The sequence below is a fragment of the Nerophis lumbriciformis genome, linkage group LG25 (assembly GCF_033978685.3).
Source record: "Nerophis lumbriciformis linkage group LG25, RoL_Nlum_v2.1, whole genome shotgun sequence".
NCBI classification, from domain to species: Eukaryota; Metazoa; Chordata; class Actinopteri; order Syngnathiformes; family Syngnathidae; genus Nerophis; species Nerophis lumbriciformis.
The window spans coordinates 19,885,202-19,913,081 of NC_084572.2; the positions used below are offsets into that span (position 1 = coordinate 19,885,202).

The 27,880-nt window shown below is 41.8% G+C and overlaps 1 protein-coding gene and 1 long non-coding RNA gene across 9 annotated transcripts in view; both read right to left on the reverse strand.

Moving 5' to 3' along the window:
- Nucleotides 1–27,880, reverse strand: part of LOC133622010 (uncharacterized) — a 187,655-nt gene that overhangs the window by 92,007 nt on the left and 67,768 nt on the right. The gene's annotated exons all lie outside the window — the stretch shown is intronic.
- LOC133622009 (uncharacterized) lies at nt 5,402–6,855 on the reverse strand. Its single transcript, XR_009817734.2, has 2 exons — nt 6,324–6,855; nt 5,402–5,836 (listed from the first exon to the last, which is right to left on the reverse strand). It is a non-coding gene; the product is annotated as an uncharacterized lncRNA (long non-coding RNA).

The following is a 27,880-nucleotide window of genomic DNA, read 5'->3' on the forward strand; positions in this document are numbered from 1 at the left end:
TATATATAGCTAGAATTCACTGAAAGTCAAGTATTTCATATATATATATATATATATATATATATATATATATATATATATATATATATATATATATATATATATATATATATATGAAATACTTGACTTGGTGAATTTTAGCTGTAAATATACTCCTCCCCTCTTAACCACGCCCCCACACACACCCACCCACCTCCGGAAATCGGAGGTCTCAAGGTTGGCAAGTATGACCGTCATTGTGTTTCAGATTCATGGACGAAAAGGCTTGTTTGTCAGGATGCGAACGACTCTCTGTCAGCTACTGCCTCCCGGCTACGAAGATAAAGTTGCAAACTTCAACAAAATCATTGAAACAAAAATAGCCAAGAATTCCATTGAACCAGACGACATCATAAATATGGATGAAGTACCCTTGACGGTTGACCTGCCGCTAACTAGGACTGTTAACAAGATAAGTACATCAAACAAACAACTGGCCAAGACAGGGCGCATTTCACGTGCGTTTGAAGATGCATCAAATCCGAACAAAAGCTTCCACTGATGGTGATTTTTAAGCGGATGACTATGCCAAAAGAACTCCCGAAAGACATAGTTGTAAAAGTTTGCAAAAAATGTGGATGATGGGAAGCCTAATAATTGAGTGGCTGACGCAGTGCTATGGCAAGCACCAGAGAGGATTTTTCACGAGAAAAAAAGTTGTTTTTGGACAGTATGATGGCCCATTTAACAGTTTCTGTGAAAGCAGCCATCAAGAGAACAAACACAATTCAAACTGGAGGTACAACTAAGTTTTTGCAGCCACTCAACATCATTTAAAGTGGAACTCCAAATTTATTTCGGAGGCTTCGATGACCGACTGCAAAAATGATTCACAAAAACTGTCCGCATGCAAAGAGCATCCTTTTCTTACACTCCGAGAGTGAGGTGAAAGCGATTCGAAGCTGCAAATGTCAAATTTGAAGACAAGCTCTTTCCACATAAATGGAGTGCTCACCCAAATAAACCAGAATAAACGTCCCCAGCCAGCTGGACTAAACGCACAGTCACACTTTATATTGATCATGATACATGCAGAATGTCATGCTGAAATGTGGGCTAATACTTTACAGATACTCTAATATGATTGTTCATGTTTTTCAGTCAATACCAATCGGTGTTTTATCGCATTGTGTTGTGCTTTACAAACGCAAACACGTCAAAGGCTTCGATGACTGACCGCAAGAAATAATTCACAAACAATGTCCGCATGCAAAAGAGCATCCTTTTCTGACATCTGCCAGTGGATCCTAACAGCGTGGAGCAGTGTGAAAGAATCCACGACCACCAACAGGTTTTGAAAGGCTGGACTGCTGCACGAAGAGAACAGCACAACTTCTGAGGTAACTTTGCCTCGAGATGAAAGTGACATTGGGAGCGAAACGGACAGAGAGACTGAAAAGGCGTGTGACCGAGTACTTCTGGGGCTCTTAACCAACACTGAAGAATTCAACTTCAGTGGTTTCAGAACACAGGAAGAGGATAAGTCATCACATCAATGACTTTTCTGTTTTGCTTGAGCAGCTGTTTTACTGGGGTGTTGCAATCACCGTTTGAAAACAATTAAGGTATGTAAATAAACACTTACTATGTCTTTCTGTGTAACTATTAGTGTTGTCCCGATACCAATATTTTGGTGCCGGTATCGGTACCAAAATTATTTTGATACTTTTTGGTACTTTTATGAATAAAAGGGGCCCACAAAAAATTTAATTATTGGCTTTATTTCAACAAAAAAATCTTACTATACATTAAACATATGTTTCTTATTGCAAGGCCATCCATCCATTTTCTACCGCTTATTCCCTTTGGGGTCGCGGGGGCGCTGGAGCCTAACTCAGCTACAATCGGGCGGAAGGCGGGGTACACCATGGACAAGTCGCCACCTCATCGCAGGGCCAACACAGATAGACAGACAACATTCACACTCACATTCACACACTAGGGCCAATTTAGTGTTGCCAATCAACCAATCCCCAGGTATATGTCTTTGGAGGTGGGAGGAAGCCGGAGTACCCGGAGGGGACCCACGCAGTCACGGGGAGAACATGCAAACTCCACACAGAAAGATTCCGAGCCCGGGATTGAACCCAAGACTACTCACCTTCGTATTGTGAGGCAGACGCACTAACCCCTCTACCACCGTGCTGCCTCGTATTGCAAGTGTGTTCTTAAATAAAATAGTGAACATACAAGACAACTTGTCTTTTATTAGTAAGTAAGCAAACAAAGGCTTCTAATTTAGCTGCTGACGTATGCAGTAACATAGTGTGTCGTTTTCCATTCTATTATTTTGTCAAAATTATTAAGGACAAGTTGTAGAAAATGAATTATTAATCTACTTGTTCATTTACTGTTAATATATGCTTACTTTCTCTTTTAACATGTTCTATCTACACTTCTATTAAAATGTAATAATCACTTATTCTTCTGTGTTTGATACTTTACATTGGTTTTGGATGACGTACCGGTATTTTTCAGAATTATAGTACCAAATATGATTCATTAGTATCCCGGTACTATACTAATACCGGTTTACCGTACAACCCTAGTAACTATCAAAATGTAGTAGGTGCGGCTCATATGCCGGTGCGCCCTATAGTCCGGAAAATACGGTACCGAAAGAATTGTGGACATCCGCAGTCCTAACCGCTGCTGTTATAAGAAATACTGTAGATGTTACCACAAACGCATGAGGTAGACACCATCTTACTCATTACTGACCTTTCCAAAATAATTTGGTTCAGAGTGTTAATATAAAATACGACAAGAAACAGTTGGATACACGTAAAAAAAAAGGGATCTTTGTTGCTTGTGACAAGAACAGTTCTCCTGCATATCATTTTTCTATCCAGACACCGGGAGAATACCCCGAAACAAGCTGGTACTGTAAAGTTCATTACAAAGAGCACCATAGAGTGTTACACTCAGACAGATGAAAGTATGATCAGCTTGAACATAGGAAGCGAGATGAGACTCTTATGTCCAAAATCAACCATGACCAAAGTAATCCTACAAGATGTAAGAAGGGTGACTTGTGACCCTGATGATACAAACTTAAAAAGTGAAGTTGATCAGTGTACACGTTATCTAAAGGTTTTTTATACAGACTGAGTGTGAAGTCAAATGTGATGAAGATCAGGCACAAATATTGATTATTGTTATAGAGTTGTATGTGATGTACCCCAAATACTGAAGGAAGCCATGAGCTCACCAAAACCAGAACAATGGGCTAGGGAGCATGAAGAGATAAATGGGTTAGAATTTTGACTGTCATTCACAATCATTATGAAAGACAAGAACATATGTATTTTTTTAAATTAGGATTTTACAGGTGATAAAAAAACGCTTGAAAGATGCGGCTAATGGGAGTCACCATTGTAGCCTTCAAAGCCCTCTAAGACAACTTCGAAAACCTCCATTATGTTTTATATACACACTGCAAGTATATATATATATATATAATGTAGTAACAGATATGTTCATAACAATATGTAAGATGTTCAATATTTACCGTATTTTGATCATTTTAATCAATCGGGACTGACTTCTTACGCATTGGTTTTTGTTTCCATAGCAGCGCACGTCCGACTCCCAGTGTGTTCCTACTTCCGGATGCAAAACGCTTGTGTGTTTCTAATCATGGCAGACTTGGTCACAAACAACAAAGACCACTATTTCAGGACGAATGAGGAATCACAACCTTATATTTTTGAACCTGAATGAACGGAGGATGGACTACTCCTCCTAGAAGCAAGCATGAAGAAGAGGGTGAACAGTTGGAGCAGACGGAGGCTGAGAGAGTGAGGTGAAAGTGACTCGAAGCTGCGAATGTGAAATTTGAAGACAAGCTATTTCCACATAAATGGAGTGCTTACCCAAATAAACCAGAAAAAACGTCCCAGGCCATCTGGACTAAACGCACCACTGTCCATGGAGTGAGTCACACTTTATATTGATCATGATACATACCTGCCAACTTTTGAAATCAGAAAAACCTAGTAGCCAGGGTCCAAGGGCCGCAGGCCACGGTAGGTCCAGGACAAAGTCCTGGTGGGGGGTTCCTTCGCCCCCCGACGCAAAATGATTATTAGCATTCAGACAGGTTAAAATGTTGCTAAAACCATCACTTTTCTATCAGTCACAGTGACTTTTCAAAACAAAAATATTACAGCAAAAATCATATGGGTTGGTTGACATGTTTATTCTGTAAGCTAACTTCAATAGTTTGAAATGATTTTGACAGTTAATGCCAGTTATCCTGTCAACCTTTCACAAGACTTCAATTTGTTAATTGAAAGTATAAACAGTATAAACACTTTTTACAGTAAACAAATGGTAAAACAGTACTAAACAATTCCATAAAAAAAAAAAATTGGTGTCATTATTAACTTTCTGTCCAAGCTTGTATAATCTACTGCCTTGTTCAATTGTAAAAAATATTCTGTGGCTAAAATTCATATTTCTATCACAATTATCATACTGTAAACATGGTAAGCTAACTTCATTAAAATTAATAGTCCTGTCAATAGCATGGAATTACAATTCAAATGTAGTTTTTTTGTAAGCCTTTCAAAAGAATTCAAAATATGAAAAATTCATGAAAATTAATTTAAGCCATCAGACACTTGAAAAGTGGCACATCACATCTGTAATGTAATCATTTTAACTTTTCAACAGAAATAGCACTGCAAAAATATTAAGGACATACTTCTGTATTTTGGTAGTTATGCTGTCAACATTTAACAAGATTTCTTCAACTTGGACTTGAAAGCATAAATAGTATAAATACTTTTAACAGTATAACAGTCCTAAACAATTCCAATAGATAACATTGGTGTCATTACCTTTTTGTTTGCTCAATTATTGCCTCCGTAAATAAAACTTCGGCATTTATTACATCCAAAGAATCTGTTTGGGCGACAAAAAACGTTGAAAGTTTTCCACTTGTATCGCTAGCAACGGCATTAGACTTGTGTTTTTTTGTCCCAACGTGGTCTTTTACATCGCTAATTCCTCCGTGTCCGATCGAAAAATCTTGTCTGCACAAGGTGCAATTCGCGTAGTTTTCAACCTTTTTGGAACGGATAATTATTCCCGGATAGGCTTTTGAATATTCTTCACGGAATGACTGCAGTTTTCTTTTCGGTTTAAGACTCGTATGCGATTTTTCTCCGGCTGATTACATGATCGTTCGCTCGTTTGGAAACAATGGCAACTGGTGCCTCGTGCGTGGCAGCGGTGCTATAAATAGCCTTGCGCATGTGTAACAGGTACGTTAGCTATTATAGTAGACATTCTCAATATTTGGGCTAATCAGAAGTCTAGATTACGACTCGGAGAGAGTAGGACAGACACAATTAAATGCTTTAAATTATACTGGTGTTATTTAAATATGTACAGTGCAACAAATAGTGGACATACATTGATAGGAATGGCCATTCAAAACAAAAGAAAAAAACAGCAATGGTTCAGGTAATTCATAACAGGTAGTATCAAAAGTTCTTAAAAGGTCATATGAGACTGATCGCAGTCCATATGCGCATTCAGAGTTCATACAGCCACACGGTTTGGGGTTGTGGGTATGGCAGTTTGTAGTGAGAGTTTAGTGTATGGGCAGGGTGTGTATGAGGTAGTGCAAAGGGCCGCAGAGCAATGAGGTGCGAGGCAAGGGGTTCGGCTATAAGCCGCCTACCGGCCCGACCAGAGCAGGTGGAGTTCAGGGGTTGAGAGGTGGAGATCCTTGGGCTCAGGCTCGAGGCCTATCTACAGCTCGCCATCCAAGACTTAGGGACCTGGCCTGCGTAAGCACAGGACCCGAAGTTCAATCAATGTGCGCACATAACATCAACATTAAGTCATCTATCGTTCGACCTTCAATAAATAAGTTACACTTATTATTATCATTATTAGCTATAATACTGCTAACATTAACAATATTTAAACAATCACATGCATGTATGAAATAAACACGACAGTACACAGTGTTGTCACTATGACGGGAGTAACATTAACAATAACAGTGACGTCACTATGACGGGTGTAACCGCACACCAGCGGCAGTATTCATTCATTGTCTTTACCATAGCATAAAAAGTGCAAATGGCCTTAAAACGCCACAACACTCAGTTACCATATGTAAATACTCAAAATAAAGACTCAACATAAATATAAATTCAATCGGATCAGAAACATTGGAGGAAACGGGATTAAAACCCGATGCTAACCGCCCATAGGAAATACATGGGTACGGCTAGTCGCTACTATTAGCAAACAAATTCACTTACCAACTCGGCTTAATATCTTATCATCGACACACTCTCTCGTCGCAACACGTCCCTGATGTTCGGCACCTACAAGTTTACAATTAGTTGTAAAATGTTGGACGGTTGTTTTTACAATATGCAAGCAAACGACAACTTTAAAACATACCGGCTTCATATGTCCCCAGGCTTAGCCACCGCACCTGGCAGCCATCTCGGAATGCTGGATTTTATAGAGCGTGATTGGCTGCAGCGGGTCACGTGAGCGCGTGTGTTAAACTCGCGAGATTAAACGTGGAAACGGTGCAGGTAATATGAGATGTCATGAGAGGAAATATGGCTTATTTCCCACCCGTGTTACACATGGCATTCGGAATGGCTCGATAGGAAGTTACGGGAAGCAGTGTCGATTGTCATTGTTGTTACGCGATTTCGTGAATAAAACTTAAAAAAAAAATTTTTTTTTTAATTAATGAAAAACCGTATTTTTTATCACTGCAACCGTAACCCGGAATAGGTTGATGAAAACCGTACTAATTACGGGAAAACCGGAGTAGTTGGCAGGTATGATGATACATGCAGCATGTCATGCTGAAATGTGGGCTAATACTTTACAGATATTCTAATATTATTGTTCACGTTTTACAGTCAATACCAATTGGTGTTTTATCGCATTGTGTTGTGCATTACAAACTCAAACACGTTTCGTGCTGACGTAGAAGCTCGCTTATCTCTTCCGTGATTAGATTTTACGGCTAATACGGAAGCACGGATATGTGTTACTAAAATAGAAAAAGAGTTCCTCAGTGTTCGCTCTTACAATAACGTCACTGCATCTTGGTTATTATACAGGTTACGGAACGTAAATTAAGTATTGGTGACAGTTTTTTTATGCATTGTTTCAGTGATTTAGAGGTAGAATTGATTGCCCCCATTAGCTGCATTGCTAGCCACCAAGAACGAGCCAATTTGAATGCATGTTAGAATGCAAAAAAAAAAAAAAAAAAAAAAAATGGTCGTCTTGTCTGTCATAAGGATAGTAGGCAAAATCCCCCAAAATGTGCAGTTCTCCTTTAAATATAATCCTGTTGAGACAATTTCTAAGGCCACATATGTAACAAAAGTGATTATACCGGTTTTATTGTTCACATTTATTTACAAGGTTTAATTGATCCGACAGGTTGATGACATTCTTTTTGCAGTGGGTGATGGTGAAACACTTAAAAGTGTGAAGGAAATGTTAGCAGCTAAATTCAAAATTAAAGATCTTGAGGCAGGGATTGAGATTAAAATGAATCAGAAGAGACACTTTACATTGCAAAAAATGTGGAACAATTTGACATGACTCACTGTTAACTAAGAGTAAATCCATGTGAAATCCATCCTTACCCTTTCCATCCTTTGTAACTGAGTTACTGTGTTGAAGAATTTCCATTGTGGATCAATAAAGTTTGTCTAAGTCTAAAACAAAGTGAAATTTGACAATGAAGGTGATTCATAGAGGTATCAGGAAGTAGCTGGTAGTTAAATCTACATAATGAAGTGTACTCTGCCCAATTTTAAGCTGCATTGTTAGTAAATTGTCACAACATCCATCTGAACTGAAAGAACAGCATTAAGTAGCAAATAGAAATGTATTGAGGTACTTAAAGTTTACTGTAGACCAGGAATTATGTTACAAGAAAAATGGTGATCTGAAACCTGTGGCATATATTGACGCCAACTGGGCAGCAGACCAGTGTGACAGAAGAAGTGTGACTGGTTACTGTTTGTTTGTCGAACAGCGTGTCCATAATTTTCTGGAAATCAAAGCTTTATCCTATTGTGAAGCTAAATACTTGGCGTTATCAACAACTAACCAGGAAAGCATGTATCTGCTACATCTACTAAATGAAAAGGACAATGAACATTTAGTAGTACTATTTAACTTGCAAATCACCCGATCTCTGTCTCTCCACCCCTCCCGCAGCTAGCTAGCTGCTAAGCTAATGAAGCTAGCGCGGAGAAAGGCGTCGCCGGGCGCCGGTCAGAAGGAGTCTACTCCTGCACACCGTGACCAGGACTTCTCGGAAGACAGCAGGAACTTCACTCTGTGACAGAAAACACCGTGAGTATGGCTTCCTGCGCGTCTTGCACCTTACTCACGGAGAGGCTGGCTCTGCTAGAGGGCCGTGTCCGCCAGTTAGAGCAGAGTAATCTCGTAACTTTAGATGTTGCGGACACATCTGCTAGCGTTAGCTGTAGCGAGCCAACTAGCCCAGCCTGTAGTAGTCCTAAGCGGCCTACAAGCTACGGTGTACCGGTTGAGACGCATAATAGATTTAGCTCTTAAGCTAGTCCTACACCCCAGTCTACCGGGCACCACACCTTAGTCATAAGGGACTCCATCACCCAAAACATAAAGCTTAGCAAACCAGCCACAATTAAGTGCACCCGGGGGCCCGAGCACCTGACATTGAGGCTAATCTTAGGGAGCTAACTCGCAACAGGCCTAGTAAACACGTACAACAGGCTAATCGCACCACTAGTTATGCGAATATAGTTGTACACGTTGGCTCCAATGACACTAGGATGAGACAGTCAGAGATTACAAAGAGAAACATAGCCAGGACTTGTGATCTCGCTAGAAAGATGTCCAGGCATCGAGTAATTGTCTCTGGCCCCCTGCCTGCGAGAGGCAATGATGAGAGATATAGCAGATTAGTCTCGCTTAACAAGTGGCTGGCTAGCTTCTGTAGACAACAGGGACTAACGTTTATTGATAATTGGCCCTCTTTCTGGGGCAAACCAGGCTTGCTGATGAGGGACGGCCTTCACCCTAACCAGGAAGGCGCCATCATCCTGTCTAAGAACATAGACTACTGTTTAAGTCACATTTGACTAACTACACTAGAGCAAGCCCGGTCACAGGCAATTACAGAGCCTGCTAGTCCGGGTGAGGAGTCAGTTAAGCTAGAACTAGCCAGCACCAGGCTGGATAATTCCTGTACGCATAGCAATTTTCTTAGAATAACACACAACTCACATAATGTGTTTTCTGTTGTGAATGTGTCCGGGGTAGATATGCATTCTACTGAGGTGGCAAATCATGATGCGTTCAGTCGATCGCAGCATCAAGCAAACAATCTGAAAATTCCCGTCGTATCAATTCCTAGATATGGCCGAAACTATTTAAAGTGCACTACGTATAATAAACGCAACATTATTAATATTTCTACTACGGATAATTTAAACAAAAACTCGTCAAAACAGCCCAATACTTATAATATGGGCTTTTTAAACATAAGATCATTGTCTCCCAAAACGTTATTAGTTAATGAGGTCACTAGAGACAACAATCTTAACGTCATTGGTCTTAGCGAAACCTGGCTCAAACCAGACGAATTTTTTGCCCTAAATGAGGCATCTCCTCCTAACTATACAAATGCGCATATTGCCCGTCCCCTTAAAAGGGGTGGGGGGGGGGTCGCACTAATATACAATGAAAACTTTAACCTTACCCCTAACCTAAATAATAAATACAAATCGTTTGAGGTGCTTACTATGAGGTCTGTCGCACCGCTGCCTCTCGATATGGCTGTTATCTACCGCCCCCCAGGGCCCTACTCGGACTTTATTAATGAATTCTCAGAGTTCGTTGCTGATCTAGTGACGCACGCAGACAATATAATCATAATGGGGGACTTTAATATCCATATGAATACCCCATCGGACCCTCAGTGCGTGGCGCTCCAGACTATAATTGATAGCTGTGGTCTTACACAAATAATAAATGAACCTACGCATCGCAACGGCAATACGATAGATCTAGTGCTGGTCAGGGGTGTCACCACCTCCAAAGTTATGGTACTCCCGTATACTAAAGTAATGTCCGATCATTACCTTATAAAATTCGAAGTTCTGACTCATTGTCAACAAACTAATAATAATAACTGCTATAGCAGCCGCAACATTAATGTTGCCACAACGATGACTCTTGCTGACCTACTGCCTTCGGTAATGGCACCATTCCCAAATTATGTCGGCTCTATTGATAACCTCACTAACAACTTTGACAATGCCCTGCGCAAAACCATTGATAGTATAGCACCGCTAAAACAAAAAAGGGCCCCTAAAAGGCGCACCCCATGGTTTACAGAGGAAACCAGAGCTCATAAATTATCATGTAGAAAGTTGGAACGCAAATGGCGCGCGACCAAGCTTGAGGTTTTCCATCAAGCATGGAGTGATAGTTTAATATCGTATAAACGCATGCTTACCTTAGCTAAAGCTAAATATTACTCAAATCTCATCCGCCTCAACAAAAACGACCCTAAATTTTTGTTTAGTACAGTAGCATCGCTAACCCAACAAGGGACTCCTCCCAATAGCTGCACCCACTCGGCAGATGACTTTATGAATTTCTTTAATAAGAAAATTGAACTCATTAGAAAGGAGATTAAAGACAACGCATCCCAGCTACAACTGGGTTCTATGAACAGAGATACAACTGTATCTACAACGGATACTGAAATACAAAATAGTCTCTCTCTTTTTGATGAAATAACATTAGAGGAACTATTACAGCGTGTAAGTGGGATAAAACAAACAACATGTTTACTTGACCCACTTCCTGGGAAACTTATCAAGGAGCTTTTTGTATTATTAGGTCCATCAGTGCTAAATATTATAAACTTATCACTTTCCTCTGGCACTGTTCCCCTAGCATTCAAGAAAGTGGTTATTCATCCTCTGCTCAAAAGACCTAACCTTGATCCTGACCTCATGGTAAACTACCGACCGGTGTCCCACCTTCCCTTTAGTTCGAAAATCCTCGAAAAAATTGTCGCACAGCAGCTAAATGAACACTTAGTGTCTAACAATCTCTGTGAACCTTTTCAATCCGGTTTCAGGGCAAATCACTCTACGGAGACAGCCCTCGCAAAAATGACTAATGATCTACTGCTAACGATGGATTCTGATGCGTCATCTATGTTGCTGCTTCTTGATCTTAGCGCTGCTTTCGATACCGTCGATCATAATATTTTATTACAGCGTATCAAAACACGTATTGGTATGTCAGACTTAGCTTTGTCGTGGTTTAACTCTTATCTTACTGACAGGATGCAATGCGTCTCCCATAATAATGTGACCTCGGACTATGTTAAGGTAACGTGCGGAGTCCCTCAGGGTTCGGTTCTTGGCCCTGCACATCATACGCAAATACGGTGTTAGCTTTCATTGTTATGCTGATGACACCCAACTCTACATGCCCCTAAAGCTGACCAACACGCCGGATTGTAGTCAGCTGGAGGCGTGTCTTAATGAAATTAAACAATGGATGTCCGCTAACTTCTTGCAACTCAACGCCAAGAAAACGGAAATGCTGATTATCGGTCCTGCTAAACACCGACATTTATTTAATAATACCACCTTAACATTTGACAACCAAACAATTACACAAGGCGAATCAGTAAAGAATCTGGGTATTATCTTCGACCCAACTCTCTCGTTTGAATCACACATTAAGAGTGTTACTAAAACGGCCTTCTTTCATCTCCGTAATATCGCTAAAATTCGTTCTATTTTATCTACTAGCGACGCTGAGATCATTATTCATGCGTTCGTTACGTCTCGTCTCGACTACTGTAACGTATTATTTTCGGGTCTCCCTATGTCTAGCATTAAAAAATTACAGTTGGTACAAAATGCGGCTGCTAGACTTTTGACAAGAACAAGAAAGTTTGATCATATTACGCCTATACTGGCTCACCTGCACTGGCTTCCTGTGCACTTAAGATGTGACTTTAAGGTTTTACTACTTACGTATAAAATACTACACGGTCTAGCTCCGTCCTATCTTGTCGATTGCATTGTCCCATATGTCCCGGCAAGAAATCTGCATTCAAAGAACTCCGGCTTATTAGTGATTCCCAAAGCCCAAAAAAAGTCTGCGGGCTATAGAGCGTTTTCTATTCGGGCTCCAGTACTATGGAATGCCCTCCCGGTAACAATTAGAGATGCTACCTCAGTAGAAGCATTTAAGTCCGATCTTAAAACTCATTTGTATACTCTAGCCTTTAAATAGCCCCCCTGTTAGACCAGTTGATCTGCCGTTTCTTTTCTTTTCTCCTCTGCTCCCCTTTTCCTTGAGGGGGGGGGGGGGGCACAGGTCCGGTGGCCATGGATGAAGTGCTGGCTGTCCAGAGTCGGGACCCGGGGTGGACCGCTCGCCTGTGCATCGGCTGGGAACATCTCTGTGCTGCTGACCCGTCTCTGCTCGGGATGGTGTCCTGCTGGCCCCACTATGGACTGGACTCTTACTATTATGTTGGATCCACTATGGACTGGACTCTCACAATATTATGTCAGACCCACTCGACATCCATTGCTTTCGGTCTCCCCTAGAGGGGGGGGGTTACCCACATATGTGGTCCTCTCCAAGGTTTCTCATAGTCATTCACATCGACGTCCCACTGGGGTGAGTTTTTCCTTGCCCGTATGTGGGCTTTGTACCGAGGATGTCGTTGTGGCTTGTGCAGCCCTTTGAGACACTTGTGATTTAGGGCTATATAAATAAAGATTGATTGATTGATTGATTGAATGGGCAACGGTAACAATTTTTAAGGACAATCAAGGTGCTATTGCGCTCGTGATAAAGATGTAAAAATATTGACATTAGATATAATGTTGCCTTAATTGCACTTAGGGATGGCACAGTACTGTAAGTCTTCATTACTGTCTAACTGCAGATATGGTAACTGACATTTTCACCAAGTCTGTAACTAAATTGAGAATGGACACATTTGTAACCTTATTTTTGGGATATAAATATACAGCAAGTAACTGGATATGGAAAAATGTCTAATGCGCTGTGTTGGATTCTGTCAAACAAAGAAGAATTGGGGGTGTTTAACTTTGTCATTGTATGGTCTGGCTGACTATTGGTCTGACTCTGGGTGTGGGTGGAGCTCACACACCTAATGATCAATAAATGACGGCATGTGTGCAGGCAAACACAATGCTGTGTGCTTGGGGGTGACCTGGCTCGGTTGATAGAGCGGCCGTGCCAGCAACTTGAGGGTTCCAGGATTGAGTCTAGCTTCAGCCATTCTAGTCGCTGCTGTTGTGTCCAGTGACGTGCGGTCACTGGAGGCAGGTGTATTTTGTCAATAACTGTATGTGTATAAAGTATTTCTTGTGCTGAGCAATCATAAAACTGCTGCGAAGACGCACTGTGTGAAGCTCACAGTAATCCCGCCTCCTGGTGCCGGTTAATGCACCCCCGCCGCAGAATGCACCCCCCGACGGGAGCGCCACACCAACCAAAGCCACACCCAAACCCTCCACGTGCAAGACCGAATCCACCCAAAAAAACTTAACAAGAAGCCAAAAAGTGCAAAAACAACAATGCTCGCGCCGGAGGAGCCGTGAACGACTGCAGGGATACAACATTAGGTACACCTGCAGACTGCTGCACGGATTTCATATTTCATTCATTCACAACTCCTCCAAAACGAACACCTCTGTTCCCGCACTTAAAAGTAAAGGTAAGACCATAATATCGTTTTTTTAATTAAATGTGCTTTTTTGTGTGCTACAGTTTGTATGTGTAAAGTTAAAGTTAAGTTAAAGTACCAATGATTGTCACACACACACACTAGGTGTGGTGAAATTTGTCCTCTGCATTTGACCCATCCCCTTGATCACCCCCTGGGAGGTGAGGGGAGCAGTGGGCAGCAGCAGCGCTGCGCCCGGGAATAATTTTTGGTGATTTAACCCCCAATTCCAACCTTTGATGCTGAGTGCCAAGCAGGGAAGAATGCTGGTTTGAGCTTTTAAACATAACCCGTTAACTGCTGCCAATCAAATGGTGAATAAGATACTCTTTAGGGTTCATATGTTTGTAAATCTGACTGTGATGAAGTCAGTGCCTCACCAGCCATGAACCTCACCGCACGTCACTGGTTGTGTCTGTTGTTGTTTGGGGTTACCCGTAGGAAGAACCATGCCGAGCTGCATGAAGAACGTGGCTTTAATTAAGACTTTGGAGGACAGCAATCGTACATACGCACTGCATGAGAGAGTGGTAATAACTGATTCCCTGATGTGCACACCCTGGTGGTGTGTTCAAAAACTACAACAACAAAACAGTAATTTTACCAAATGATCTACATCCTTCCCCTTTAGTTAAGAGTCCTTCTTAAAAAAACAAAAGAAGATAAGTGAAATTAATATCTATATGTAACTGAGATCAAATCTCTTAACTGTGTAGGGTGAGTTTAAACAATTCACTATTTGTATGAAATATCTAAACACATCACAGAACAGCTGGAAAAAATACTATCTCTCTCAAAATAAATCACACATGCATGTTTCTTTTCTTACTGCACATACTTTGGATTGGGTCTACAAACTCGACCTGCACGTGTTGTGTAAGCTGTGTCAGTCTGTCTCGTGAATCTGAGTCGAATTGGTGATGCACTTTCCGTTTGCCTGATCACTGTCTCTTCTCTCAGTGGTGTGGGAGGGACTATGTCCACCATGGTATGTCTACCATCCTGAAAGTCTGCTTCGCCGATCTGGAACCGTGTTGGTGGTCGTTCTTGAACCGGGAGGATGTGGCGACGATTCCTCCTGTATCTTCTCCCATCGGATTGGATGATGTAGGAACGTGGCTCTTTGCACGACATTTCCACTATTCCAAGTCGGTCATGCCCAGCAGGAGTCTGCATACGGATCACTTGCCCTTCTGCCAAGGGACTCAGTGGGTGACTTGACTTGTCGTAGTGACGTTTCTCAGTAGTTCTCTTGTCGACCAGTTGAGCGTGTACTTGTCTTGAGTCTTTTGCTGTTGGCTGTAGTAGTCTGGTACACACTGGAATAGCTGCACGCGTTTGTCTTGACATTAAATGTTCGGCAGGGGAACCAAGGTCTGCATCTCAGGGAATGTTTCTGAGGTTAAGGAGGTTTAGGAAGACATCAGTTTTGTCCCGGTGGGAATTCTCCATCAGTTGCTTGGCACTCGTGACAGCTCTTTCCGCGAGTCCGTTCGACTGGGGAAACTCTGGGCTGCTGGTGGTGTGGATGAAGTCCCACTCCTGATCAAACTTCCTGAATTGCTCACATTTGTACTGTCTTGCATTGTCAGATAGCAGTGTGTGTGGTGTACCATGCACTGAAAAATGTCTTTTCAATTTGGAAATTACAGCTGATGCTGTGATGTTTCGTAGAAGGTCAATCTCAAACCATCCAGAATAGGAATCCACTAGCACCTGGTAGTGTTGTCCATGCCATTCAAAAATGTCTGTAGCAACTGTGGACCACGGAAGGTCTGGAACTGGATGGAGATGAAGCGGTTATTTCTGCTGATGTGGTTTTGTGCTGTTGCACACTGCAAGAAAGTAGTTCTTCAGTGATGTCTCGTGACATTTATGGCAAAAAGATGATACCTCTTGCTCTGCGTTTGGTCGCTTCAATGCCTGGGTGACTTTTGTGTACAATGTTAATATACTCTTTTTGTAGTGACCGGGGAATGACTGCTTTCTGCCCTTTCATGACAATTCCATCTTTCACAGTGAGTTCGTCTCTGTAGGGGAAGAAAACTTCAATGGCAGGCTGAAGCTGAGTCTGTCTGGCAGGCCATCCACGCTGGATAACTGCATTGAGAGTCTGCAATACTTCATCCTCCTTCGTGTGTTTCTTGAGCTCTTCCAGACGGGCTGTAGAAATGTAGCTCACCGACATGACGTTGAAAAAAACACTATCAGATGGGCTCTCACTGTCTGTTGCATTAGGGGCTCTTGAAAGAGTGTCAGCTAAGTACATGTGCTTTCCTTTTTTGTAGACTAAGCTTATGTCATAACTTTGCAGGCGTAGCAGCATCCACTGAAGACGGGCAGGGGCATTGTGAATTGGTTTCTTCAAGATAGTCACCAACTGTTGGTGGTCAGTTTCTACTATGGCGGGCTTGCCATACACATAGTCTCTGAACTTGGTGCACTCAAACACAACAGATAGAAGCACCTTCTCAATTTGAGCGGATCGAGTTTCTGTTTCTGTAAGGGTGCGGGATGAAAAAGCTACTGGCCTTCCATTTTGCATGCAAGCAGCTCCTAGTCCAAATCATGACGCGTCACAGTTCAGCGTGACTGGCTCTTTGACATCATAGTAGGCCAATACTGTTGGAAAGGAGAGACATGCTTTCAGGCGGTCGAAAGCATCTTGGTGTTGCTGAAACCAGCACCATGTGGTATCTTTGTGAGTCAGCTTCCTCAGTGGCGTTGCGATGTCACTGAAGTTTGGAATGTACTTGCCAAGATAGTTGACCATTCCTAGGAAACATTGAAGTAAAGTGACATCTGTGGGTACTGACATGTCTGTTATAGCAGCAGTTTTGGAGGGGTCAGCTTTCAATCCTTTACTTGTGAAGATATGACTGTGGAAGGGGGCGTGGCCTACGGGCCTGCCGCGGAACGGGGTGTGTCAGGACCGACCTCGAAGACAACGACAGGTGTGTAGATGGCCCAGGTGGGCCTTGTTTTCTAATCACCTGTCGCCTTTATTAGCAGCAGCCGTGAGGAAGCGGGTAGTTGTAGTTGGGGGTACTGCTCAGAGACACAGAGGCAGAAAAGACACAGTGCCGAAAAGCAAAAGACTTTGCACCATTGGATGAAAATAAAACAGTGTTATACCCAGAATTCCGGGCTCTCCTGGCAGTGTGTGGTGGTCTGAGGAACCCACTAGAGGACAACTTCTACAATGACCAACGTAGCATACTTGGTCATGTCGAAACTTGCATTTCTGCAGGTTCAGTTTGAGGTTTATTTCCTTCACACGTTCAAGCACTTTTTTTAGGTTGGTGTCGTGCTCCGCCACATCACGGCCTCCGATGATGATGTCATCGACAATGACTGAGCATGGATATCCAGCAAAGAGCTGATCCATTGTGCGCTGGAATACTTCGCTTGCAGAGGTAATGCCGAAAGGCATGTGAGGGAATCTGTAATGTCCAAAAGGAGTACTGAATGTTGTTTTCATTGACGACTTTTTGTCCAGGCGGATCTGCCAGAATGAATTTTTTGCGTCTAGCACTGAAAACACTGTCACACCTGACATTTGTGCTGTTACCTCCTCCACACTTCTCATGGGGTGGTGGGGCCGTTTCAGTGCTATTTGGGGTTGATGCACAATCTGATTTCTGATTTGCCTTTCTTGTGCGCAGCGACCATGGATGACACCCAATCTGTTGGTTCGGTGACTGAAGTAATAACGCCTATGCGTTCCATGCGTTCAAGTTCGGTTTTCACACAATCTTGCATCGCTACAGGGATGCGGTGGGCCGACCTAACAACAGGCGGCACATTGGGGTCCACTGTCATTGTGTAAACAACTGGTAGTTCTCCGAACTTTTCACTGAAAATATATTGGTATTGTGTGAGGATCTGTGCGCTGAACTCTCAATTGTTCTCTGTGGTGACATGGTGCACATTGGGACTCAACTCGACTAGCCCCATATGCAGGCATGCACGGAAGCCCAACAGTGATGTCACATTTTTATCCATTATGAAAAATGGCAGTAAGTGGTGCTGTCCCTTTAAAAAACATGTCAGTGTAGCTTCAACTTGTGTCTCGATTTTGGCTCCTCCGTAAGCAACCAAATGTGTGCTTTTGTGTTATTTGGCGAGTTTCACACCGCTGTTTACTCTATTAAAAGTATTCAGTGACATTACATTGCATTTAGCACTTGTCTCCACTTTCATTTCGGTTGGCACATCATTTATGCACACTGTGATAAATCCTCAAACACCTCCCTAGGGAGGTGTTTAGGGCACGTCCGACCGGTAGGAGGCCACAGGGAAGACCCAGGACACGTTGGGAAGACTATGTCTCCCGGCTGGCCTGGGAACGCCTCGGGATCCCCCGGGAAGAGCTGGACGAAGTGGCTGGGGAGAGGGAAGTCTGGGCTTCCCTGCTTAGGCTGCTGCCCCCGCGACCCGACCTCTGATAAGCGGAAGAAGATGGATGGATGGACAAATCCTTCATCTTGGTCTCTTTGTTGTGGATTTACAGTGTTAACGCAATTTTCAATTTCCAAGCCATCCACATAGAATGTGTCATTTTCACTTTGGCTGTGTTGATCCATTGTCACATCATGCACAGACTGTCCATAGCGCTTGTTTGTGTTAAACTTTGTCAAGACTAGGACTTTGGCGTGGATTGTTTTCCCGAGGTGCAAAGGATTTGGACCGGACACGGCGTGAAGGTGAATACATATTTAATTTTAACACTCAAAAAAGGAATAAACAAAAGGCGCGCACAAGGGCGGAAGTACAAAACTTGGCTATAAAAACAAAAACTCGCACAAAGGCAGAACTATGGACAAAAAAACTAAAGACACTAACTGTGGCATTAATCAACAAAACTTACTTGCGATGACGTGAACAGGGCAGCATAGACTATGAACATGAAACAGAGTGTCAGGAGTGTGTCAAGAGTGATGTCGCCAGGCTGACTGCCTGGCAACTACAGGCTTAAATAGTGATGTCTTGATTAGCGACAGGTGTGATTCAAACAAATGAGACAGGTGCGTGAGTCCAAACGAGTACAGGTGAAACTAATGGGTAACCATAGAAACAAGACAAGGAAGTGAAAAAGCAAGAACTAAAAAGAGTCCAAAAACCAAGCAGAACATAACTTAAACAAAACATGATCCCAGACATGACAAACTTGGACTGGCTCTGTAGCTTTGACTTGCAGCATATTTTGTAGTGATTTTGTTTCTTGCAGCTGTGACATTGTTGTCTGAACGCTGGACACATTTCCCTGTTTGCTGTGTGACTCCCTCCACAATTGTTACACTTTGTGATAGTCTGGGCAATTTTCTGGAATTTGTCTTTAAATTGCTTGTATTGGGTGGGTTTAATCTCATCAACATTGGTAACTTGTGTAGCCAATGTCTTGATATTTTCCTCTGTCATTTCGTGAATACGGCAGATTGAGATTGCCTTGGCAAGAGTCAATTCACTGTCCCTCAGTAATGTCTTTCTCAGAGAGTCGTTTGTGATGCCACACACAATTTTGTCACATATGAGTTCGTCAGTTAGATCTCCAAATTGACATGTTTTAGCTTTAATCTTCAAATCACTGATGAATGATTCTATGCTTTTGAATTCTCGAAGGGAACTTGTGCTTTTTCATTGTTTTGTTAGTTTGCGGATTGCACATTTCTCTGAACTTCATCTTCAGGCACTCGGGATCTTCCCGCGACTCGGCAGGAGCGAGAATAGCACCGTCTGCGGCGGCGGCACGCACCTCTGCCGCATACACAAACAGCGCTCCCTCTTGATCGCTTCTGGACCAGCGAGGTTTAATAGGATGCATGCACGGGTCTTCGCGGGTTTGTCCGAGTGAGCAGCAGCAATGAAAATGTCATATTCTTGCTAAAAATGCGCCAGTTCTCCGCGACATTGTCGTTGAAGACAACTGGGTCTGGACGACGAAACCCGTACGCCATTAAGGATCGGCGTGTCCACCGCACGGCAGGAAAAAAAATCTCCGGCGGCACATTTTAGTACAAAAAGTACTCACAGGCGAGAAGTTTGTCCACTACTCTGACACCATGCTGTTGTTTGTGGTTACCCATAGGAAGAACCATGCAGAGCTGCATGAAGAACGTGGCTTTAATTAAGACTTTGGAGGACAGCTATTGTACATATGCACTGCATGAGAGAGTGGTAATAACTGATTGCCTGATGTGCACACGCTGGTGGTGTGTTCGAAAACTACAACAACAAAACAGTCATTTTACCAAATGATCTACAGTGTCCTTAAGCAAGACACTTTACCCACCTGCGCCCAGTGCCATCCACTCTGGTTTAAATGTAGCTTACAGCTGTATATAATGGGTTTGAGTCTAATGAAAAACGCTTTATTAAAGTAAGTTAAAGTACCACTGATAGTCACACACACACTAGGTGTGGTGAAATTACCCTCTACATTTGACCCATCCCCTTGTTCCACCCCCTAGGGAGGTGAGGGGAGCAGTGAGCAGCAGCAGTGGTCGCTCACTGCAATCATTTTGGTGATTTAACTAAGGCTGAAACGACGCGTCGACGTAGTCAACGTCATCGGTTACGTAAATACGTCGACGCCATTTTTGTGTGTCGACCCGTCGCATATTTACGTGCGAGCGAGGGGAAAAAAGCACGCCAAAAGTCGTCAAAAGTGTGGGAGTATTTCAATAAACGGCCTAATAATGTAGTAGCAGCGAACAGCTGTCTCGTCAGCTGACACGCGAGCTCGCAACCGTGGCTGTTTAGCAACCAGCCAAACCCCACTTAATAAAATTATATTTTATCTTAGAGCACATCCGCATCCCAATTCACCTAGGCAACCCCAGGAAATGTATATAATTCGGCATTATTTCGGCCAGTCGGCTTATATGATCAGAGCCGATCAGTTAACGTTCACGCGCAGGTATAACGCGGCGCACTCCCGTCTCATCTGCTGGTGCGCGAGCCAGGTAATTAGACCGCTGTGTCAAATCAAGGAGTACAAAAGACGCCAGCGCAGAGTGGAAAAAGGTTTAGTTCATTACAGATAACCCAGAGTTGTGCCAAAAATGTACCAAAACCAAAAGCTGAACGGACAGCCGGTAAGATCGCGCTTTATTTCTCTTTGTGGGTGTGGCGCACCTGTTACGCTGGTGAGATGGGGGGTGCGGGGGAGTTGTGTGCATGTATGTTAAAGTTAAAGTCCCAATGATTGTCACACACACACTAGGTGGGGTGAAATTTGTCCTCTGCATTTGACCCATCCCCTTGTTCACCCCCTGGGAGGTGAGGGGAGCAGTGGGCAGCAGCGGTGCCGCGCCCGGGAATCATTTTTGGTGATTTAACCCCCAATTCCAACCCTTGATGCTGAGTGCCAAGCAGGGAGGTAATGGGTCCCATTTTTATAGTCTTTGGTATGACTCGGCCGGGGTTTGAACTCACAACCTACCGATCTCAGGGCGGACACTCTAACCATTAGGCCACTGAGTATGTAGCGTGCTTAGTCTGGAGGCTAAATACACACGGTGTTTTGTGTAACTGTAGTTTAGTAAGGAAGTGTTGATATTATTTGCTTAGTTTGATAAATGTTGGAGCAGTTTGCTTCATCAGGAGGGTGAAGTCGCTCAATTTAAAGTGTTGGATTTAAGTGTGTTGGATCATTGGCTGCTGGTGAGAGCATAGAAAAAGGGGCATTTTTCTACCAGTAGACAGCGTTTAAGATTGAGTGTTTCACTGCTAAATTAATAATATATTTATATTGAATATGGATTTTAAATATGTATCTAAAATCGGTGGTTAATTGGTTAGGTATTTATGTATTTGCATATTGGGTTTTCTGCTGCATTTATCTATTGTGTTTCTGGGTTTAAATGTATTTTATATGTATCTTGGTGCATTTATGTTGAGACAATTTATTTAAAATCTGTTTTAACTTAAAGGGAAAAGATGTGTCCATTTTCTTGCACTTGTTTAATGGTTAAGAGTTTGATAGCCTAATTAATAATTGTAAATTATGGGATTGATAATTGATTGATTTTTTACAGCATGTTAATCTTGTGGTGTTTTGTCCTTAAAGGTTTTTCACCTACTAAAGAAGCTAAAGGCTACTAAAGAAGCTAAAGGCTACTAAAGGCTACTAAAGACAGCTAATGACAGCTAAAGAAACTAAAGTCTACTAAAGTCTACTCACACTGCTAAAGACTGCTAAAAAGACTAAAGAAGAAAAAAGAAGCTGTTTCTTCGTTGGAAAAACTGTTGCAAACTAAAGGAAAATAAAAGGAAAAAGTAACTACGGTCTGGTCTTTTGAGTGAAATCCAGAAGCCACATCCCTTCAACTGTGGGATAAGCACAGCGAAAAAAAGCAAAGCACTTAACAGTTGTTGTATGCACACTGTGTCGAGCGGAAATGGCCTATCATAGCATCACAACGGCTACGAACGAACATTTGAAAAGAAAACACCCGACAGCATTCTTGCCATCACCATCAACTAGTCAATCGTCCGCGTGAGTATACGTTGTCATCATTACACAAAAACATGAATGTGTCATTTGTATCTGCGTTGTAAATTCATAAACTAAAACACGGTTTCGCTCTGAGAGGCGCGTTTGGCGTGCCTGTTCAGTGTTTACAAAGACGCGCTCCTCTTTAACGCTAACGTTAATTAGTTGTGCAAATACCTTTTACAACATTAACAGTTACATATACTATGTACAAACAAACAATTAACTTTCACTTTAATCATACTATCATTGTTGTGTTATTAAGCAAAATAAGCAATACTTTTACTTTTGTTGAAATGTTTACACTGTTACAGAATATTTCGTTTTGTACTTTTTTGTATTGGATGTTTATCTTTATTTTTGCACATTTTAAAGCAAAATAAGCAATACTTTTACGTTTGAAATGATTATACTATTGCAGAATATTAAGATTTGCACTGGATGTTTACTTTTATATTTGCACATTAAAAAGCAAATAAGCTACTTTTAATTTTGTTAAATGTTAAAAGTTTTAAATGTTTACATTGTTACAGAATATTTTGTCATGTTGTTGTCAATGTTGACTGAGTGGCCATACCTTTTTTTTTTGTAAATAAAAGTCATGCCTTTTGAAAAAACTGGCCTACATTTATTTTTTCATTTTCATTTTAAATAAAAAAATAATCGGTAAAAGGAAAAATAATCTATAGATTAATCGAAAAAAATAATCTATAGATTAACCGATTAATCGAAAAAATAATCTATAGATTAATCGATAGAAAAATAATCGTTAGCTGCAGCCTTAGATTTAACCCCCAATTTCAACCCTTGATGCTGAGTGCCAAGCAGGGAGGTAATAGGTCCCATTTTTATAGTCTTTGGTATGACTCGGCTGGGGTTTGAACTCACGACCTACAGATCTCAGGGCGGACACTTTAACCACAAGACCAAAATATAATTCACTACTGCTGTGTGCAGTTTGCTGTCTTCCGGCAAATCTAGCTCTTGCTAAAATGTTCACGCTAAAATCTACGATTTGCTGCATTCTGTTTTTAGCAAACCTTGATTACATCTGTGATTCCAATGACACGTATATCATATGGCCCTGGATAACTCTAAGTTATGGCTGATATTTATTTTGCTGCCATCTGCTGTGCGTTTCGCTCCAAGTTTGGTCATTCTGTTCATATCTATGCTTCTGTTTAATTCTGCGTGCCTTTTAACCAGAAGTGGGGCGAAAAAAGCTCCACTCTGATTGGCTGTTCTGCCATGTTCGATTGCGTTGATATGCTCACAGCTGATCACCCTAAACGACCTGAAATATATCACGATCATTGATCACGATCATATGATCCCTGAGCCCTATCAGATCCTGCCCGTGTCTTTATTATGCGTTGATTGCATAGATTGTGCTAATGCGCGCCTAAAAAAAATTACCGATAGCCGTTTCATTCGTCCAGAATTTTAACGGTCCTCCTGGACCGACCCGATTAGGAACTGGTACCAAAAAATACCAGTACTCGGTATACATCTCTATCTTTTACACATCCACACTGTACTTCTGTTTGTTTTACTCCGTTGTTGCAACTGGGGGTTTCCCAATCCAATATGGGGATTGGATATCAGCAAAACCATTGGGTAACATCAGCAGGCATGTAAAATGTCTGCTACAAGCTGCGATACAAGCAGTCCTGCCCTGTTTTTACTTGTGCAAAGCTGGACAGCCAGTTAACAACTGAATGTCCTCCAATAAACACACAAGGTTGGTCTTTATTGTATTTTAGTCAAGTCATTCACTAAAGTTAAAGATGGTAGGCTATAGGCTTCTGTACTAGGAGCTAGCAACTATACAACAGCTAAGCACACAATAGCATAGCATAGTATGTGTTATAAATGTAACAATATATCTGTCAAGACTTGGACTGTGGCTTGGTTTGTTCTCCCGAGGTGCAAGTGAATTGGACTGGATATGGCGTGAAGGTAAATACATTTTTAATAATAACACTCAAAAGAACAAAAGGCGCGCTCAAGGCGGATGTACAAACTTGACTAATGAAAACAAAAGACTTGCACGGGGGCAAAAAACTATGAACAATAAAAAACACTAACTGTGGCAATAATAAACAAACTTACTTGGCATAGACATGAAGTGCGCAGACGTGGACAGAGTGTGACAGGGGGCATAAATGCGAGGATGTCGTCAGGACGAACAACAGAAAATGAAAAGCTTAAATAACACAGACATGATTAACGAAAACAGGTGCGTGACTCAAAACGTGAAACAGGTGCGTGACGTGACAGGTGAAAACTAATGGTTGCTATGGTGACAAACAAGAGTGCACAATGAGTCCAAACGTGTAACAGGTGAAATGGGTAATCATGCAAACAAGACAAGGGAGTGAAAAGCCAGAAACCAAAGATTCCTATAACTAAACAAAAACATGACTTAAAACAAAAACATGATTACACAGACATGACAATATCAGTGTAAAACAGCACATTTGTCAATATAAACAAGTATTAAATTATTATAGTTAGTAGTAATTATAGTAAAATACAAATCCACTTCAACTTAAATAAAGCATAGGTCCATTTAACACTGTTTGTATTAAACTCTTTCTTGGCAAAATACGATTTGGTGAGAAATATTTTTGCTAGGGGAAGAAAAGATTGACTAGGCTAGCTACTGAGGCTTGATTAAGGCAGGGTAAAATCGGATCTTTTTACGTCGTCGTTCACATTACAAAAAAATGCGATGTCTAAAATGAACGCTATCTGAACTGCATGCTGACATGACGTCATGACAAACATTTGACAGACAGTTACAATAGCCATTCAGATCATGAGTTGTTGTCAGTAAGGCCTTCTAGCTGGCCTAAGGCAGATATATATTGTGATGTTATGAGCTAGGTAACATAAGAACTCCATTACCCAGCATGCCACAGTAGTGAAGAGCATGCGCAGTAGCCCTGTTTAGCAGCAGAATGTTATTGACGAGCACGCTGTGGAGTAAACTTTAGGAACTCAGCCAACACGCCTCTTCTGCATCTTTTATGATTAGACAAGACAACACATATATTTGCAAGGCCATTTTGAAGAAGGACATTTAAAGAGGAATTACATCTCGTGAGACGATGTCGGCCAACCCCGGAAGCTGGAATGGGTTCTACTAATTGTGAGTTCAGATATTTAATGAATTTTTTCACGTTTAATATGTTTTTTGCAGTTTTAATTTTGACAGTACCACAAAAGATATGTTTTAATTGCTGATGCGGGTTTATTGATTTTTAAATGCGCCAGAAAATAACCCGTTTTGTACAATGTGTTTCTGTACAGTATTTCTCCAGCAATGGTCATGTGGGGACATAAATGATGGTATTTTGAGAGGTAATCACTGAAGGCCTAGGTGGGAAACGCACGGCCCGCCACTGAATTTGAAAATTGCACTGTTCACATTCTCATGAAAAAAATCTGATACAGGTCAAATATGGGCAAAAAAATCAGTATTGACCTGCAGTGTGTACAAGACCTGAGTGAGTCGGAAAAGTCACGCTGTCCGTCTGACTCGCCGCTTCCGCCCACTCGCCCATTAGGACTGCACTTTACTGCTTTCACTCAGCAACCGCAGTCCTGCTGAAGTCAATTTAAGTATCTGGTGCATATTCCTTGAAACATGAAAGGATGTTGTCTTTCTCCTTTGAATAAATTGGAGGTTGCTCGTTGAACTACGACATTTATTCTAAGTGCAGTGAGTGAGCGTGCGTTGGTACAAGAGAGGAGACGCATTAAACGGTCCACAGCACACAGTTTAGTTTTACATTGCAAACACCGTATGGGAGTCCTTTTTGCTGTAAGAACTGCTTTAACTGTCAGTATTCTAATTCAGGTCAATTCAAATTTGATTTTCTGGATTCAGATCTGGAAACCATGCACTCTTGCCAATTCACATAAATTCAACCAATCCCTGCAAATATGTGTAGCGTCGCAACTTTGTCCAAGTCTCGCAACTTCCCTGCACATTTTAGACAATTAGCGTCATTTTTGCCAATCTTTTTTTTTTTAAACGGCACTCAAACTCGCATGTCAACTGTCTAATCAATACTTATGTTTGTTTCTCATAAAAACAAAGCAGGAACAACAACGTGTAACAATATATGAACTATTGATCAAACAACACAATTGTTGGCCTACCAAGTAGCTCAGACTTACTTCCTGTTCCTGTCTACATCACTAAGCCCTGTGGGTAATGTCGTACATAAACATTTAGCAGCACACTGTCACTGCCCGGGCGCACGGCAGTGCACATTCATGTGTGTGCTGCGCCAGTCTGGCTGCAGCATGCAGCTGCAATCAATCACTGGCAATCAACACACCTGAGGCTGATGATGAGACCTGCCTTCATAAGCCTGCACAACCTGCTATCCCGCGCCAGAATGTAGTCATCAGTTCCTGTACAGTAAGCGAATATCTAGCTCTATGCACTCTTGCTCTCTCTGTGTGTTCTCCCCCGTCGTGTTGAATTGTCTCGTGTCCTCCTTGTCGTCCTCCCTGCAGCCTGCCTTCGTTCCCACATTACGAGCTGTGTGTCTCGTTTCCCCGTGTTCCCTCTGCTTCCACGGCTCCCTCTTGGATCTCGACCTCCCGCCTGGACACGGACCTTTGACGCCTCTCTCCTCCTTCTGCGCACGGACCTCAGAGCCAGCCAAGCCCCTCTTGGAATTCCGGCTCTCGCTCAACACTCCCGGTAACACTCAGCAGTTATTTCCAACACATAGTCGCACACCATACACTCTTGGATTTAGTCACACTCCATTCTTTAGTTTATTAATATTATTATTTGTTATTTATATATACACAATATATATGTATATGTATATATATATATATATATATATATATGTATATATATATATATATATATATATATATATATATATATAAATACAGCTTATACGCCGTCCCTGAAGTCTATGCCGTCTCCTTCCTCCTGTGCACATAACACACACAAGCGTTCTGATTTCCTAGTTTCCACAGATTTATTTAACATTCATTTTTCCAGGGTAGAGACAATCAAGAGCATGCTTTAAATTAAAATGCTGACCGAGCAAAGAGGCAGCATTTATATGTAAGAGATGTTGAAGTGTGACAATAATCTCATTGTCTCTCATTTACCAACAAAATTAGCACAATAGATTGCTCTCAAAAGTTCTCAATTGCTCTTACTGTGCGGGTGTGGTACACTCAAAGTTATACCACCATATAAATTTTGAGAATTTATATTAATAACTGATGGTCATGTATTTACATTGTGTAACATCATTATTATTACGGCCTAATATTGTTATGAGGACCGGGAGTATTAATTGCAATATTTGGTGTAAAATTTAACAATAATTCTGGGAAAAGGAAATGCAGAATCAAAGTGTTATCGCCCGCGTGCGCAGCCGGACTCCCGTGCTTGAGGGGCACTTTCGCCTCCTCGCCAGACGGATGTCGAAAGAAGAAAGAATAGCTTTGGTGTCTCATTGCTGTTAATTTACCTGCTTTTCAGGTTGGTACACGGTGAA